The 15,357-nt window shown below is 39.0% G+C and overlaps 1 protein-coding gene and 1 long non-coding RNA gene across 4 annotated transcripts in view; one reads left to right on the forward strand and one right to left on the reverse strand.

Annotated features, from left to right (window-relative positions):
- The window catches only part of LOC146403580 (uncharacterized), a 688,950-nt gene that overhangs the window by 33,401 nt on the left and 640,192 nt on the right, over positions 1-15,357 (reverse strand). The window contains exons 1-2 of one of the 3 annotated variants that reach the window (XR_014804438.1): positions 14,332-14,440; positions 12,831-12,960 (exon numbers count right to left, since the gene is read on the reverse strand). The gene's annotated coding sequence lies outside the window, so the exon portion shown is untranslated. Of the gene's footprint in view, positions 1-12,830; positions 12,961-14,331 lie in introns of those variants that run through there. The other 2 variants (XR_014804434.1, XR_014804437.1) reach the window with 2 other exon arrangements.
- On the forward strand, positions 1,066-5,926 carry LOC146403581 (uncharacterized). The gene is made up of 2 exons (XR_014804658.1): positions 1,066-1,236; positions 2,011-5,926. It is a non-coding gene; the product is annotated as an uncharacterized LOC146403581 (long non-coding RNA).

Raw genomic sequence — 15,357 nt, forward strand, 5'->3', positions numbered from 1 at the left:
CACCTCAGAGGTCATCTAATATTGTCCAGTAGTGCCTGAAACCGGCTCAAGATCAAAGTCATCTAGAGAGCCCTCTATGTATTTATTTCTTTCTATATATATTTACTTCTATTTTCTTTCCAAATTCACCAAGATCTCCTACATCAGAATCTTTGTGGGCAGCATCTGGACTGCTATTTTGTTAATTTTTATTACTATGAGCTTTCCTGAACAATGATTCCCATTTAAGGAGTGGGAAAATTAAGGACTATTGAGGTTCTATAACTTTTTTAGGCTCAGACAACAAGACAGAGGCACAATCAGCATGAGATCTATTTACTCTTACTCTCAGTTAGGGAGAGCAAGGGAATTGAGAAATGGGGAAAATCAATAGAAACTTGAGAGAGAGAGAGATAGTGCCCTAACTTGGAATGTATAACGCTGAGCATAAATTAAGGGAACCAAGGTTGTTTCCAAGCCTCCAAAACTTTATATTCAGCAGACATTCAACCGTACCACACGCAGCCTTTAGGACTCGTTTGTTATGGCCCTTTCAGTAGAGTTGTTTCTTACGCTGAATATGATACCCAGCAGTTCCTCCATTCTATTTACATACTAGGATTGCAGTTCCGCAGGAAGGACTCAGTGTTCTGATAAGTGATGAGAATAGTCATCTCATAAATCAGCAGATAACCCTGAGCCTTGCTTTGAAGTCTCACTGTTGTTTTCCAACTCATTTCCTAAGAAGAGAAAACCTGCCAGAGTCTTCCAAGAAGATAAATAGTATTTGGCCAGTGGAAATCTGGAGTCTGAAGACAATCAGCTGATCAGATATTTTCTAACAGAAAATTATACAAAAATCCTTTCATTTATAGAAGTATTTCTTCTTCCACAACCATTTTCAACAATAAAAAAACAATAGAGTCTCTTTTTACTAATGAAATAAGAATAGAATTGAAGAGCAGTAACTCATCCATTTCATTTTGGATGAACTTCTTTGACTCCTGGTGTCTTACAGCAGATGTTTGTTGGCTTCCTTAACTATCTAAAAAAATAGAAGGAAAAAATTCTCTAACAGCAAAATCTGATTTGGGGCTAGCCAGTTATCTTATCCTCTGCTGCTTTTCTCTTCATCTATTTCATCTATCTGAGCATGGTTGAGAATATTGAAAAGACATTCCAGGGATTTTTCTCTACCTTGGGCAAATGTCTTGAGATCCGAGGTGTCCTTTGGGGGTATTGATTAATCTCACTGTGGTGAGTGTGGGGCTAAAGTTGTTACTTCTCTTCTGAGTTCTGGGTTGCAATTTCATCTTATATTTGACTTCCAGGCTCAACAGTAACATTGAAACTTATTTATAAAGATGTCTGTGTGAATTTGTAGAAGAACTGTGATGATATATAAGAACATTAGTTGCATTTGTAAAACACTTCTGTTAAAAGAAAGACAAATACAGTGTTTTAGGTTAATATTTAGCAATGAGCTTTTCTGAATGTTAGGCTATAGGGTAGTATTTTTTTAATATTTTTGTCTAATGACAGAGCAACATAGAAACTGTAAATCATGTAATTGAGAAAACTAAGACCTTAATTTCTCTTATTTAATTCTCTCATTCTTTTACAGTTTTGAAATCCCATGCCTCTTTGGAATGACCTCAGATATTCCTAAAGACTCTGAATGGCATCCAAAGCAATTTTTAATTTTAGTTGCGTAATCAAAAGAGGGTATTTGGGCTCTGAAATCTTATACAATATATCAGCAGAGTCTGACATAGTGTGCAACTCACAGCTGCTCTAAAAATGGAAAAAAACTACACACATTAAGATGGAAGGTATCTCTGTCACTTTTATTTTGGAGTTTTGACCAAAAATTGCCTTTTTGGCCACTTGAATGGTTTCTCCAAACTTGGAAAACTTGAGGCTTCAAGCTTGAGGATTGAGGGGGAGGAGATGCAGAAAGTATTTTCTCTAAACCATAAAACAGAGAAAGTTTTTTTTTAAATTACTTAGTGAATTTTATTACATTTGTAGGTGTACAACAATCATCACAACCAAACTTTATAGCATTTCCATCCCAAACCCTCAATGCATCTCCCCACCCCCCAACTTGTCTCATTTGGAAACCGTAAGTTTTTCAAAGTCAAAAACTGAGAAAGTTAATGGGCTATTTTATATGGTAAGTTCCCATTCTGTGCCATTATTGATCTGTGATAAATGGATGTTTTAAACATTTTAAGTTCACGTTCATAGTATTTTACAAGTTGTCTATTTCAAAAGACAAGATTTTAGCATTGTTTCAGAATTCCAAGTTTTAAATGCTTTCCCTTTGCATTACAAGTGAATCCTAATTTGCATTCTTTTAATTTTTATTTCTTTCAAAGATAAAATTAATGATCAGTAATCTTCTTTCTCAAGTGTCTTAGATTGGGTTTCCTAGGAGCAGAGCTGGAGATAGGAATTCAGATGGAGTTATTTGCTCAATGGCGAGCCTTCGAGAGAAGGGAGTGAGGGAAGCAGGACAAGGCAGGAGGAGGAGCTAAGCCAGGATGAAGACTCAGCTGAAGAGGATGGACTTCTAGGATGAACTCCTGGGATGAAGCTAGGATGTTCCAGCCTCATCCTGTGGGGGCTTTGAAGCATGAGTTGTATCTCACATTGGGTCCCACATTGAGGCAAGTGTGTCACCATTTTTATCCTTGGTCAGTCTTTCATTAGGTATGGTGGGTTGTAGAAGGGTAGAGGGAGGTGGGCATAACCTCCCAGGCTAAGCAGTACTAGGTTAGAGAGAGACATTCTCCAGAGTAAAGGATAGCTGTGAGCAGCTATCATCTCAAGAACTGGGGGCTGGTGCCACTGTTGGCAGAGTGGATCAGGGTATAGCAACACCACCACCATCTACCCAGATAAACAAAACTCTCACTTGTCCTAGGCTCCATAAAAAGTAATTCTTTCATCAGTTTAATAGCGTACTTATGACAAAGCTATTTTTTCACTTTAAATATTTCTTAATCAAATTAAAATAATTCCCCTTTGCTTAACTGGATAGAACTAGATTTGATTCCTAGTTCTTTTGATAGTGCCAAAAAATCCCAGTAACTTGCCTTTCCTAAGCTCTATTTTTTCCAATATAAGAGTAAAATTATGGCAATTTTAAAAAGTATAAGAATTAGCAGTTAGTTTCAGGTATACAACATGGTGATTTGATATTTGAATGTATTGCAAAATGATCATCACAGTCTGATTACCATCTGCCACCTTACAAAGTGAATGTAAAATATTGTTGACTGTATTTCTCATGCTGTTCATTACATCCCCGTGACTTATTTATTTTATAATTGGAAGTTTGGAGACCTTCCAAAAAAGAATTATCATTTTGATCTCCTTAAATATGAAGAGATATTAACATTTCAGGAGTTACTGGTCCTGTAAATGGTACTGAGAGAGTTTCCATTTAATTCCTAGGACAGAAATTCAAACCTACCAGGGCAGGAATGATAGGTAGGGATGAAACATTTGCCTTGTGCAAGACACACTCTTGGTTCTTTGCATTTGAAAACATGTTTAACTCTCAACATATCTACTCAGTAGAGATTGTGACTCCCCTGTTCTAAAAGGGAAATTGAGGCTCAGAAGTCTTGAGTGACTCACCTGAAATCACCCAGCTAGTAGGAAGAACCAAGATTTGAACACAAAGCTGAAATATTAGAATCATGTATCATGCTCCCCCCGCCCCCTTGGTATTCTGACCAGTAAATCACTTTCCTCATTTGGATAAACTGCTCATAATGAGAACATTTTCTCAGTAAATTCATCTTGGTAACAAGATAGGTTGTCGTGTACCTTGGTTTATGGTCTTACATAAAGTGTTAGGGAGGATAGTGGTAAAGGCCTGTCGGATGTTCAGAGCATGCTTCTGGTTAATAATTATGTATCATTGGCCCCAGTCCTAGTACTCTCTAGAAATTCAATCCCTCCAATGTTGTCTTTTTAAAGACTGTGCAACAGGAATCTAAATAATCACACTTTCAGATCCTCAAAGAAAAGAGGGAAGTAGTTTCTATATCTCATCTCTTCCTTCATCAAATTTTTTTTTCAACGTCCTTTTATTTCCCAGTTGGTTGATGAAGTCTTCACCTTTTCTCTGGGTTCTCAATGTCAGGGGCTAAAAATGGAATCTCATTTCTCTTAGCGCATGTACCCTACATGATTAAAGAAAGAGCTGGAAATAATAGCCCCAAATGAATTCTGTTTGAAATGCAAATATTGCCTATCGCTGCCATTTACTTTATGACTCATTTAGAGGACCAGGTCTGTTATTTTTCCTATTTCATTACCAGTGTTTCTCCTTTTCTGTTTTGTATGCATTTTTCGATTGCTATATTTTACTTCTTCCTGCATTCCTCATACCTCTGTAATTTTTCTAGGATTATGCTGAGGAAGAGGGTTGGGGTGATGATGTGGGTACTACAGAGGGTTTGGCTGTCTTTTTACATGCCCTGTGGAAGGTATCTGGCCCCAATTGTTGGTGCATACTTAACTGATGTGTTCTTTAAGTGTGGGGTACATAATACGTCTTTTTTTCTCAGCTTTGAGTCTAGGGCAGTAGGAAACATCACGAAATGTTACCGTAAATACATTATCTTATTTAACTTCCCCAAACCCTTTTTTTTCATTCGGGGAAACTGAAGCTAGGAAGTTTAAGCAGTTTGTCTAAAGTCACACAGATAGTGGTGGTAGATTTGGTATTTGATTTTAGGCCTGGATGGCTCTTAGGCACTACATAGGTTCAGTAACTGACTCCAGAGAAGCATATGATTTCCTGGGGCTGAAGATTGGGAAGCTTTTCTGTGGGTTTTAGTATAATTTGTCAGATGAGACATTAGAATATAAAACAGGCAAAGACATCCAGGCCTGCCCCTATATTTCGGGAGCCAGAACTAAGATCAAGTGGGGCCCTCTGACCCAGTCCTGTCCTCCTTTCATTCTGCACCTGGCTCTGTTCTACACCGTGAGGGCTCTCTGGCCATCTTTTGGGCCTGGAATACTCTCAGTAAGATGGACTGGGAAAGGGGTCCATGCAATTCCCAGAAGCAGTCCCAGGGAGTTTGGGCAGGAAAATTCAGGGTCTTAAGTACCTGGAGGAAAGTCTAGAAAGATGGGGTATATGGGTAACACGTGGTCATGCATCATGCAATTTGCCCTGTAGATTCTTTCCTGACAAGGAGAAGTGCAGCTAGAAGAGCAGCAGTGAAGGCCAGGCCAGAGGCTCCAGTGCCTGGGCCCGAGGGCGGTACTGAATATGGTGCCATTAGACACCTGCTTCACAAACTAGCCCAGCTTGTGTTATTAGTGGGCCATCAAAAGCACAACATGTTAAACCTGAGCTGAGACTAATTTGCTATTATGAAGTACACCTGACTGTATGGAACGTTCTTCCTCTGTTTGCTGCTGCAAATATGTGGCCAGGGAGGGGTGACCATATCAGTGGGTTGGCATTCTCAAGAAATTAAGTAGTTCTTTAAAAAAAAGTTGTCCAGAGCATTCTTTTCAGTTGTAGTTATTACATGTCTTCAAGTATGTACTCAGCCAGTTTGTGTTGGACATTGAAGTTAAACAGAAAATAGCAGTAGAGTGATATTGATAGCAATGTAAAGAAGATAACCTACTTTGTGCTAGACACCAGATCCATTTGCAGACACTAAGGTTACATTTTTAACCAAACATACCCAATTCCTGCCCTTATGGAAACTTACAGCCTACAAGTAAGTAACAGACACTTAGACATGATTTCTGCATGTAAATAAGTACAGTTATGGTAAATGCTATTGAGAAATTTTGGAGTGCTTTGAGGGTTTATGGCTATAAGCTGAATTGTGTTCCTTTAAAATTCATTTCTTGAAGTCCTAACTAACTGTACCTCAGAATGTGACTGTATTTGGAGATAAAATATTTAAAGGAGAAATTAAGTTAAAATGAAGTCATTATGTGAATCCTAATCCAAGAAGAATGGTGTTCTTATAAGAAGAGGAAATTTAGATACAGACGTGTATAGAGAGAACATGATGTGAAGACTCAGGGAAAAGATGGCTATCTGTAAGTCAAGGAGAGAGGTGCAGAAGAAATCAACCCTGTTGGCGTCTTGCTCTTGAACTTGTAGTTTCCAGAGCTATGAGAAAATACAGCTCTGTTGTTGAAGCTCCCCGGTCTGTGATACTTCCTTCTGGCTGCTGTAGCAAACTAATGTAGTATGTAACACAGAATCCATATCTAGTAAGGGATGGCTAAAATAAGACATTTTAAAGGATGCCTTCTGTTAGAGACCCAAAGAAGTAGTAGTCTGTATCCAGATGAAAACGGAAGAAAGCTGAATCATGGATGAACTGAGGAAAAAAGTCAAGGAATTTGACCCACAGTGAGAAAGAGGTGGAATGACCTTTAATCAATCAATTAATTAATTAAATTTTAGGGCTGCACCTGTGGCATATGGAAGTTCCCAGGCTAGGGGTCGAATCAGAGGCCTACCCCACAGCCACAGGAATGACAGATACGAGTCATGTGTATCTGTCACTGAGCAAGGCCGGGGATTAGACCTGCATCCTCGTGGGTACTAGTCAGGTTTATTTCTGCTGAGCCTCAAGGGGAACCCAAGAATGCCCTTTAAATATTTAGTGGGGTTGGTGCAAACTGAAGGCATTTGAGCTGTGATAGAAAATTCATGTTCCCAACCCAGGCATTGGCCAGCCATAGGTCTTAGCTTCCTTGTTTATACATGGGCATACTTTTAATGTGAGAATTAAAGTCTTTGTTCTTTGTTCCCTGGAATAAAGAAAGAAAGGGGAAGAGAGAGAGAGAGAAAAGGAGAGAAAAAGAGGAGAGAGAGAAAGAAAGGAAAGAAAAGGAAGAGTGTGAATATTTGATTTACTTGATAGTTAGGAGAGTTGGGAACTTTTGAATAACTGAACACATCACTTTGTTTATATAAATAGTTGTGCCCTGATATTACTTTTACAAGAAAATTTACATCAGTATCAGAATCTAGGAATCCTAGGCCTTGTTTTTCTAGCGTATATTTATTGACACCTAGTGGTAGAATTCTGCATTGTTCTAGCATATTTTGAAAAGTAAACTGTTGGAACAATAGAGATTTCAAGTCATTCTGAACATGTGTTTTTTCACTTGTTTATTCTACAGCTTTTATTGGATCCATCTTAGGTGTCCAGCACTGTTTCTGTGGGGAACTCAACTAAACTGAGCTCTACATGATTTACATGAGTTCACTCATGGCAGTAGCCACCATTTATGGAGCCCTTACTACATAATAAGCACTGGGATAGGCAGTTTGTATACAGTATAACTTTTGAACCTGAAACCCAAGTTCAGAATTATTATTTTCCTCAAGGAAAAAGGGGCTTAAAAGGGTAAGATATTTTGCCCAAATGTAGTCACTTACTTGAAGAACTACAGTTCAACCCTTACCTGGTTGGCTGAAATGTTGATATTTATTCCACTTTACCCACAGCATCTTAAACAAGTAATTCATAAATGTGCTTAATTAACATACAGTTAACCTGTTTGGATTATTTATTTATTGAAGATCGATCTGTATGTGTGTGTGTGTGTGTACGCGTGCGCCTGCATCACCTATTATATGCATGCCAGGGACAGTATTAGATAAAGGTGCATCTTCTCATTCACAAAATACTTGTGGAGCAGCTCCTATTTGCCATGCATATGTTGAGTGCTGACAATATAAAGGGTTGGCAAAAATATGTAATTCCTGTCCTCATTGTGTTCAGGGCCAAGTAGCCCAGAAGGACGATAACCATATAACCATACTGCTAATAATATATGTGCAATTATAATCCCGAATACACTTTGATAGGAATGATAGTTTACGTATGTGTATATGTAGGTAAGAATCTAACTTCTCTTAAAATTTCCTCAAGGATACACTGTTTCAGCTGAGATCTGAAGAATAAATGTATTTAATGTGTGTGTTTAGAGGAGGGAGTGGCAGTGGCAAGTACGCAGGTGAGAGGAATGTTCCAGACAGCAGGGACAGCATGTGCCAGTGTCCTGTGGTTGAAAAGAGAAATACACAGTGAGGAAGAGAGGAAAGAGGTAGCATGAGGTCAAATGTGACTGGGGAAGTAGAGAAGAAGGTAGGTAAGGGGGAGGACCACTCTGAAGATCTGCTTATGATACAATGTATTTTCACCAACATCAGGACACAAGAACTCTCCATCTGCATCTGGTTATTGCAAAGGGAAGTCCTCCTCCAACGCTGGGGGAAAGAAGAGTTCGTACAGACCCAGGGCAGCTTCTGTGTATGGTCCTTACTGGGGCTGAGGCTGGGCAGTTGGCCACATGCTCACTCAGTTTCCCTATAACCTCTGGGAATACAAGCAATGTCCTTCATGGATGGTTCTAGTCCAAGGCACTTTTGATTCTTGTCCACGTGGCTGCTTCATAGCCACTCCCAGAAACAGAACCTCAACATCACCACTCTTCTTATCTCTACCCTCTTTGTCTTTCCTTTTTTCTACTATCTGGGAGAATTTTTTTCTAACTGAGTACTCCCCCCAGTTCTAGAAAGAAATGTTAGGTGTCTTTCTCACATTAAAAATATACCTCTTTCTTTTTCTTCTGTCACTGCCTGATCACACTTCTCTCCAGGTGCATTGGGCACATCTCTGCATGAAGGAGACAGGAGCATGGGAATGAATTACTAAGAAAGATACAAAAATTACGAGGTATCTCAAAATACTATCCCTCCATACTTCCTGAAAAAACCATACCCCTGTGAAATCATACAGAGGTCTCTCAATATTTGGCTTTCATAGCAGGTGGGAAAATGAATCTATTTCTCCAAGACAATAATTTCTTCTCTCAAAGCAACTGAAAACAGCATGGGCCATGTTTCCCTCAAGTCCTCCAAGAGTCAGGTGAATATCAATTGCCCTTTTTGAGAATAACTGCCTATCTTCCCAGGCTAGTTCTGAGGTGGAGAACCCTCTCCCAAAGTTGGTTTTCCTCATCCCTCTAGTCTTAATTGTCTCTGCCTTGGTTTTGCAGATCATCAGTTCTGCAATGGAACTTGAGATCTGGCCCATAAATGGGCACATGGCACCTCTTTATATATCATGCACCATTTCCCACTTTGCTCAGTTTACTAATTTCATGGTACATTGGAGTCAAAGTTTCCTGTGTTCTTCCCAGAGAGTGGTTAATACCTTGTTCAGGAGTTCCCCTCATGGTTCAGCGGAAATGAATCTGACTAGGATTCATGAGGATGCAGGTTCGATCCCTGGTCTCACTGAGCGGGTTAGGGATCTGGCATTGTGGTGAGCTGTGGTGTAGGTCACAGACATGGCTCAGATCTGGTGTTGCTGTGGCTGTGGTGTAGGCCAGCCGCTACAGCTCTGACCCATAGCCTGGGAACCTCTGTGTGCTGTGGGTGTGGCCCTAAAAAGACAAGAAAAAAAAAATTCTTGTCTAACTCTCTTATTGAGAATAGTTTTCCTTCTCAATCTTCTGATGCATAAACATCCACCCCCACTCCAGTGAAGTTCCTTAACTTGATCAAATCTATTTTTCTCCTGCACTTTGACTCTCCCATCACCATTTAGAAAGGATATAGGATTCCCACTAGCAGCTCCTTTTCTCTAATCCAGAAGTTGTTAGTGTCAAGCAATATCGTTTCCTCTCTTTGTAGAATCAGACGCTTTACCCTGACATTACAGCATTGCCTACTGTGGTCTGCATTGCACTCAGATGAGTCAGACCCTAGAAAGCTCAATTTCTGTAACACGTTCTTATAACAAACTGAACACTGTAAAAGATGCTCACACATCATTCTTCTGTCACCCACCTGGAAGCAGGGATCAAGAGCACACAAGGATCATCCCAAGTGGTAAAAAATAAGAAAGAAATCCAATGGCATCATGCCTTATCTCCATAAGTGGCGGGGGGCACCTCAAGTTTTGGCTACAAAACTAGATAAAGCCACTTTTTCCTCTCAGAAATATATACTATCCCTTTGGAATCATAGATTTTTCCTGACCTCCTCCCTTGGGATAATTTCCTTATCCTGAATGTGGTGTTTGCAGGAAGGAATTTCTGAATTTCTCTATTAAATGCTAGGATTATAGGCTTTTACGATGATTATGTATAATGGCTATTTGGAAATTAAACATTGGTATGTGTGCATGCATATGAATTGGTGTTATTCCATAATTCAAAAGGTACCCTACCTATTTTTCTGTGATGGAAAGTTTTGGGCTAAAAATATTGACCTGAGAAGAGGATAGTATGTCTGACATTAAGAAATCCCAGATGGTGAATGCCATTAGCTTGCCCATGCTTCTCCTCTAGACTGAAGTTTGCCTCTGAAGAGCACAGTAGGATTAATACCGGGGCTTCAGGGAAGGTGGTAGAGAAGGAGGAATGAGCTCCAGCTGCACGTCACCTTTTCCTTCCAGGAATGGCGTGCCCCAACTTGACTCTGATAATTGAGAAGTCAGAAACCTCCTATAGAAACCACAAACCCCACTCCCCCAAAGCATTTTGTTCTCTTTGATTCCTGGATCCAAGTACACTTGTGGTCGCTGATATTTTTTTTCAGAGGTAGTGATTTCTCCTTGTTGGAATACTATGTGCCAGTGTTTTTCACAGAGCTTTGCCAGAATCGTCAGTGACCAAGGGACAATTTCAAGCCTTCCATTTCAAGGCAGCTGGCACCTTGAAGTGCTGTTGTTTGTGTCATTTCAGACATCTGCGAAGACTAATTATGTCACTAAATAGACTAACACTACAAAGTAATGTATTCATATTCTCCAATAATCTTTTCTGTTAATTAATGAACACCGACAGTGGTCAAAGAGATAATTATGAGCGTCCTTTTAAGATTGAGAGAATCCCATAGGGTATAAATGTAGTTTGTTTACCTTTGTTTTGCCCTCACTGGTCACACATATTTGATAATACCCAGTTCTTAGGATCAGCCTGATAATCAGTTGGTCTCAAAGATACTGTCCAAGGCCCTTGGTCTCTGGGTACCGTTACTTGTCAATATCAGTGAAATTCTTCAGTGTAAGAAGGTGTCAATATCTGTATTTCGTCATCTTTCTTGTGAACTACTATGATGGTAGAGGCCCGAAAGTTATTGGATGGAGAAACCAGGCGATTAATTAGTATCCTCTTATTAGGATTTCACAAGTCCTTTATTCTAAGCAATGCAGTCTTGCTGAGTTTTAGCTTAGAGTTGGAAAACCATTCTTCTGCATATTAATGGCCAGAGCAAGACACAAGGCTAACCCAGATTCAAGGAAATGTGAAAATAGACTCAGTAGGAAGAGGTCCAGAGTTTGACTGCAAAGAGCTTGAAAAAAGGGAGGCATGAATAACTGAAGCCATGCCTGCAATCAATCTACTGCAGTAAACTAGCACAAGGTACCAAGGGAGTGGAGAGAATGTGAATATATTTCAGGAAAGGAAGTCAGAGTCATTTCCCAGAGGATGTAATTTCCAGGATTCATCTGGAACAATAGCTGTCATAAAAAAAAACTGAAGAAAAAGTCACAGGAGAGGATGGCATTTCAAAGCAGAAGGAGTGACATAAGCAAGCCTGAAATTAGGACACAATACCTTTTTGAAAATGGTACTATTTGGGATGGGCAAATGAAGGAGAGAGGCTCTAAACAAGTTTTTAAAACTCAAATCTTGGTGAAATTTAGAAATTTCCTATTCCCTTAATCAAAGAAAATTGCTTTCTTTCTCTTTCATTTTGTCACCTTGTTTATTTATAAAAGTCTTTTTTTTTTTTTCTTCTATTCTCTTTGACATGTGGAAGCATGGGAAAACACACCTAGGAAGAATGTAATTTTCAACTTTCGCTGTACATGGAAATGTCTTTTTGATGGAGTTGTCCTTTCTGATATGTTTTGAAGGACTAATGAACAGTTCTTACCCTGAGATGGCCCAGAAGAGAGCCATTTGGAATGAATGATGTGTGGACAGATGACTGTCAATCAATCTTTCTAAAAGTAATTCTCTGAATGTCAGAGGATGATAAGGAAGACCAGAAGGAAAAGAAAAAGTATGACTCCTAGCTCTTAGGCCATTAAGGTTTTGTTTTTGTTTTTGTCTTTGTTTTTTTTAACATTCAATATAATGAGAAAGAGGGAGGAAAAACTCCAACAGCTGTTAATGCATAGAATTGAAGGATAGATATTTCATATATAAATCAATGGAATGATTAGCCTAGATGAGGTTTCATAAAATTATTCAATTCTCATTGTTTTCTATTGGCTCTTTAGATTATATGCTATTCCACAATTTAAAATAATTTTAGTTTTTATAACTGAAACAAAATATATCAAATTTGGTTATAACTTATGAAATACTGGCTCCAAACCAGTTCAATCTGTTATGTGTTTGGAATGGTAGCCATGAGTTATAAAGACATATATACCAGAATTGGAGTATTTTCATAACCACAGGATGATATGATTCCTTTTAAATAGTTTTTTTTCAATATTTTAACATTCTGCATCTAAAATTTCCACCTCTTACCTATCCTCATCTATTTCTTTAGTATACCATAGAAATTAATTCAAGTTCATTTTTCTTTGAAATTTAATCCAAGTTTATTTTTTCCTACACAAAGTGTTTTCTGTCCCTGCAACCCTCTTCTACCCCGCCTTGGCAGTACTGAACACTCTTCTTTTATGTGCAAGCCCTAAAGTTGGCACCAGTCTCTACTGTGGTATCTGTTATCACAACACATTGCATGCATTGATGTCTGTCTTCATTAGCAGACTGTGATTTCCTCAAGGGTAAAGTCTGAGATCGCTTGGTCTTGGTGTCCTTTCTTCCTGTGATGTGCATAATAGCCATGCAATACATAGTTATGGAAGTACGCTATGAATGCCTGAGCGGGCGGCTTTCAACAGCAAGTGCAGTTTTGAATGAGATGCATCTCTTTCCATAGCAAAAAAGTGAAAAAATAAAAATATATTAACAGATTTCTTTTAACAATGCATTATTTATAAAGCCCTTTTACATACCCTATCATTCAGTTGATACTTAGAACAACCACATCATCCTCATTTTACACTTGATCTTAGCCAAAAGGCCAAGAAGCGATACGTCATCCTCATTTTAAAAGTAAGAACACTCAAGTTCACAAGAGGTTATATAGCTGCATAAATTGAACGTTCAGCCACAGCCACACACCCCATAGTCTACACCGTTGAGGGAAATAGCAACTAAATGGGATGGTAGTTCTTCAGTCAACCTTTATAAAAGAGAGTTTGGTTCATATGTTGTAGAGGGATTCATTTTTCTTATTTATAAATAAGGGAAGTAGAGCAGGTGACTCCTGAGTTCCCTTCAACTCTATCTCCCTTAAGAAACCTCACATACTTTAAAAGCTCTGCATCTGGGCACCACATTATCTGAACACTAGATGGCGATGAAGCTCAGCTCTGTTCCCAGGGGCTGCAATCCCAGCACCTGAGGAAAGCTGTGCCAAGGCAATTTCCCAGTCTTTGAAAGGTAGATCTTGTAATGTAGTTGAGAATTCACCACATGCATTTCCAAATACGACTTTTTGGATTTCCCTTGTGGAGAAAGTGTTTTAGGTTACTAGCCATCCATAAGCACAAGGAAGAGGAACAGTCACATTGAGGCAGCGCTGGAACACAGATCACGACGGGGGCTCATGTAAATGACTTAAAAGCAAAGTACAATAGCCATGGCATGGCAACCTTACCACCTGTAAAAATGCAAATGTGAAGACTAGATGCTCATCAGGCTCTAAACTTCACTACTGCTGACAATGGGTTTGTTCATTGTTGAGTTTCCAATAAATATGTACAGAGTCAATAAATGTGCCAAGCATCTACACGGAAAAAATGGATGTGTGAGGGGCTGGGGAAGAGGTAGTCAGTCTTCTGTAAGAGTTCGCAATCAGACTCATATATTTAATACACACTTACTGAACACCTTCTATGTGCCAGGCTCTGTGCCAGGTCTCAGAGAAATGGCAGTAACCAAGGCTACTATTATTTACTGACTGCTAACCGCCAATTCATTGATTGGGTGCTCAGCCCTCTAATATGTAACTCCTTAGATCCTTATGACAATACTGCTTATTAAGGGTTATTATCCCCCTTTTACAGATGATGAAAGGGAAGCTCAGAGAGATTAAGGACATTTGCTGAGGTCACCACCAAGGTCACCAACTCCAGGCTTTACAGTAATAGTAAGACTAGGAGCATACTGATAAACATGCCAACAAATCTAATTCAGAGAGTAACTAGATATGCACTTTCAGGTTACAATACTTACTCTTTGCGTGGATTCTTGACATTCACTTTCTTCGCTTCCATAGGAAGTAGGGTTTCTGATGTGTCTCACAATAGTCATTGCCTACCAATCTCTTCATAGCTCCATGATCTTAGGCTGGATCACGTGGTGATCGTCAATCTAGAACATTTTAATTTGTAAGTTGCAACCCTTGTACTATACCTGAACCCTGGGAAGTACTATTTCATCAGCAAGACTTATCCAGCCTGTGCAGAAGCTAGAGAAATGGTAGAGAGAAGTCCTCAAGGTGATTCCTTCATCTCAGTCTTGATTTGGAACAGTGTTAAAACATAGTAATTTTAAAAATTTGTCTTCCTTCTACCAAGTTGCATAGAGTGCTTGTAAGTTTGGATAAGGAGATACACACACACACACACACACACACACACACACACACACACATTCCTATATTTCCAGACTAAAGGAAACATTTCTAGAAACAAAGAAGAAAGAAGACAAGGAGAGATCTTTTTGTCCGTCATTTGTAATCTAAAATTGACAGAGTCTTATAATGTAAAACATTAAAGAACTAAAAATGCAGGTTTTGGTTTTGTTTTGCTTTTTTTTTTAATCACAATCACATGCCCAGTTCCTTGGATGCAAGGACTAGAAGACAAGTGCTGATAGCAGCCACCCCCAACCCTGCTCATCTCTGGTAATAAGAGTGATTTTATTCTATTATCTTATAATATCTACTGCATTTAAAAATATGTGGGGGTTTTTTTGTTGTTGTTACAATAACAAGCAATTACAGAAATTGGTGCCTGGATGTTAGTCATTAGGCTATTGATTAGAAGCCCAGCAGTGAATGGTAAACAAATAGCTATTCCAGCCCAGAGACATGGTGGCGCTTGAGGGACTGTGACAGAATGTCTCTTGCTTGTGATGTTTTGACTCAGAACTTCTGCCTCCAAAGCATGTATCTAACTCGAGGGGAACAGCTGAAAGAGAAGTAACTTCTCCAAATTCACATGGTTGGACAAGAAATTAAATCTACTGTTCATTGTT

This window comes from Sus scrofa, chromosome 5 (assembly GCF_054392235.1).
Source record: "Sus scrofa isolate SSC_HxYL_T2T_F1_AM1 chromosome 5, Sscrofa_HxYL_maternal_Yorkshire_Landrace_v2.0, whole genome shotgun sequence".
NCBI classification, from domain to species: Eukaryota; Metazoa; Chordata; class Mammalia; order Artiodactyla; family Suidae; genus Sus; species Sus scrofa.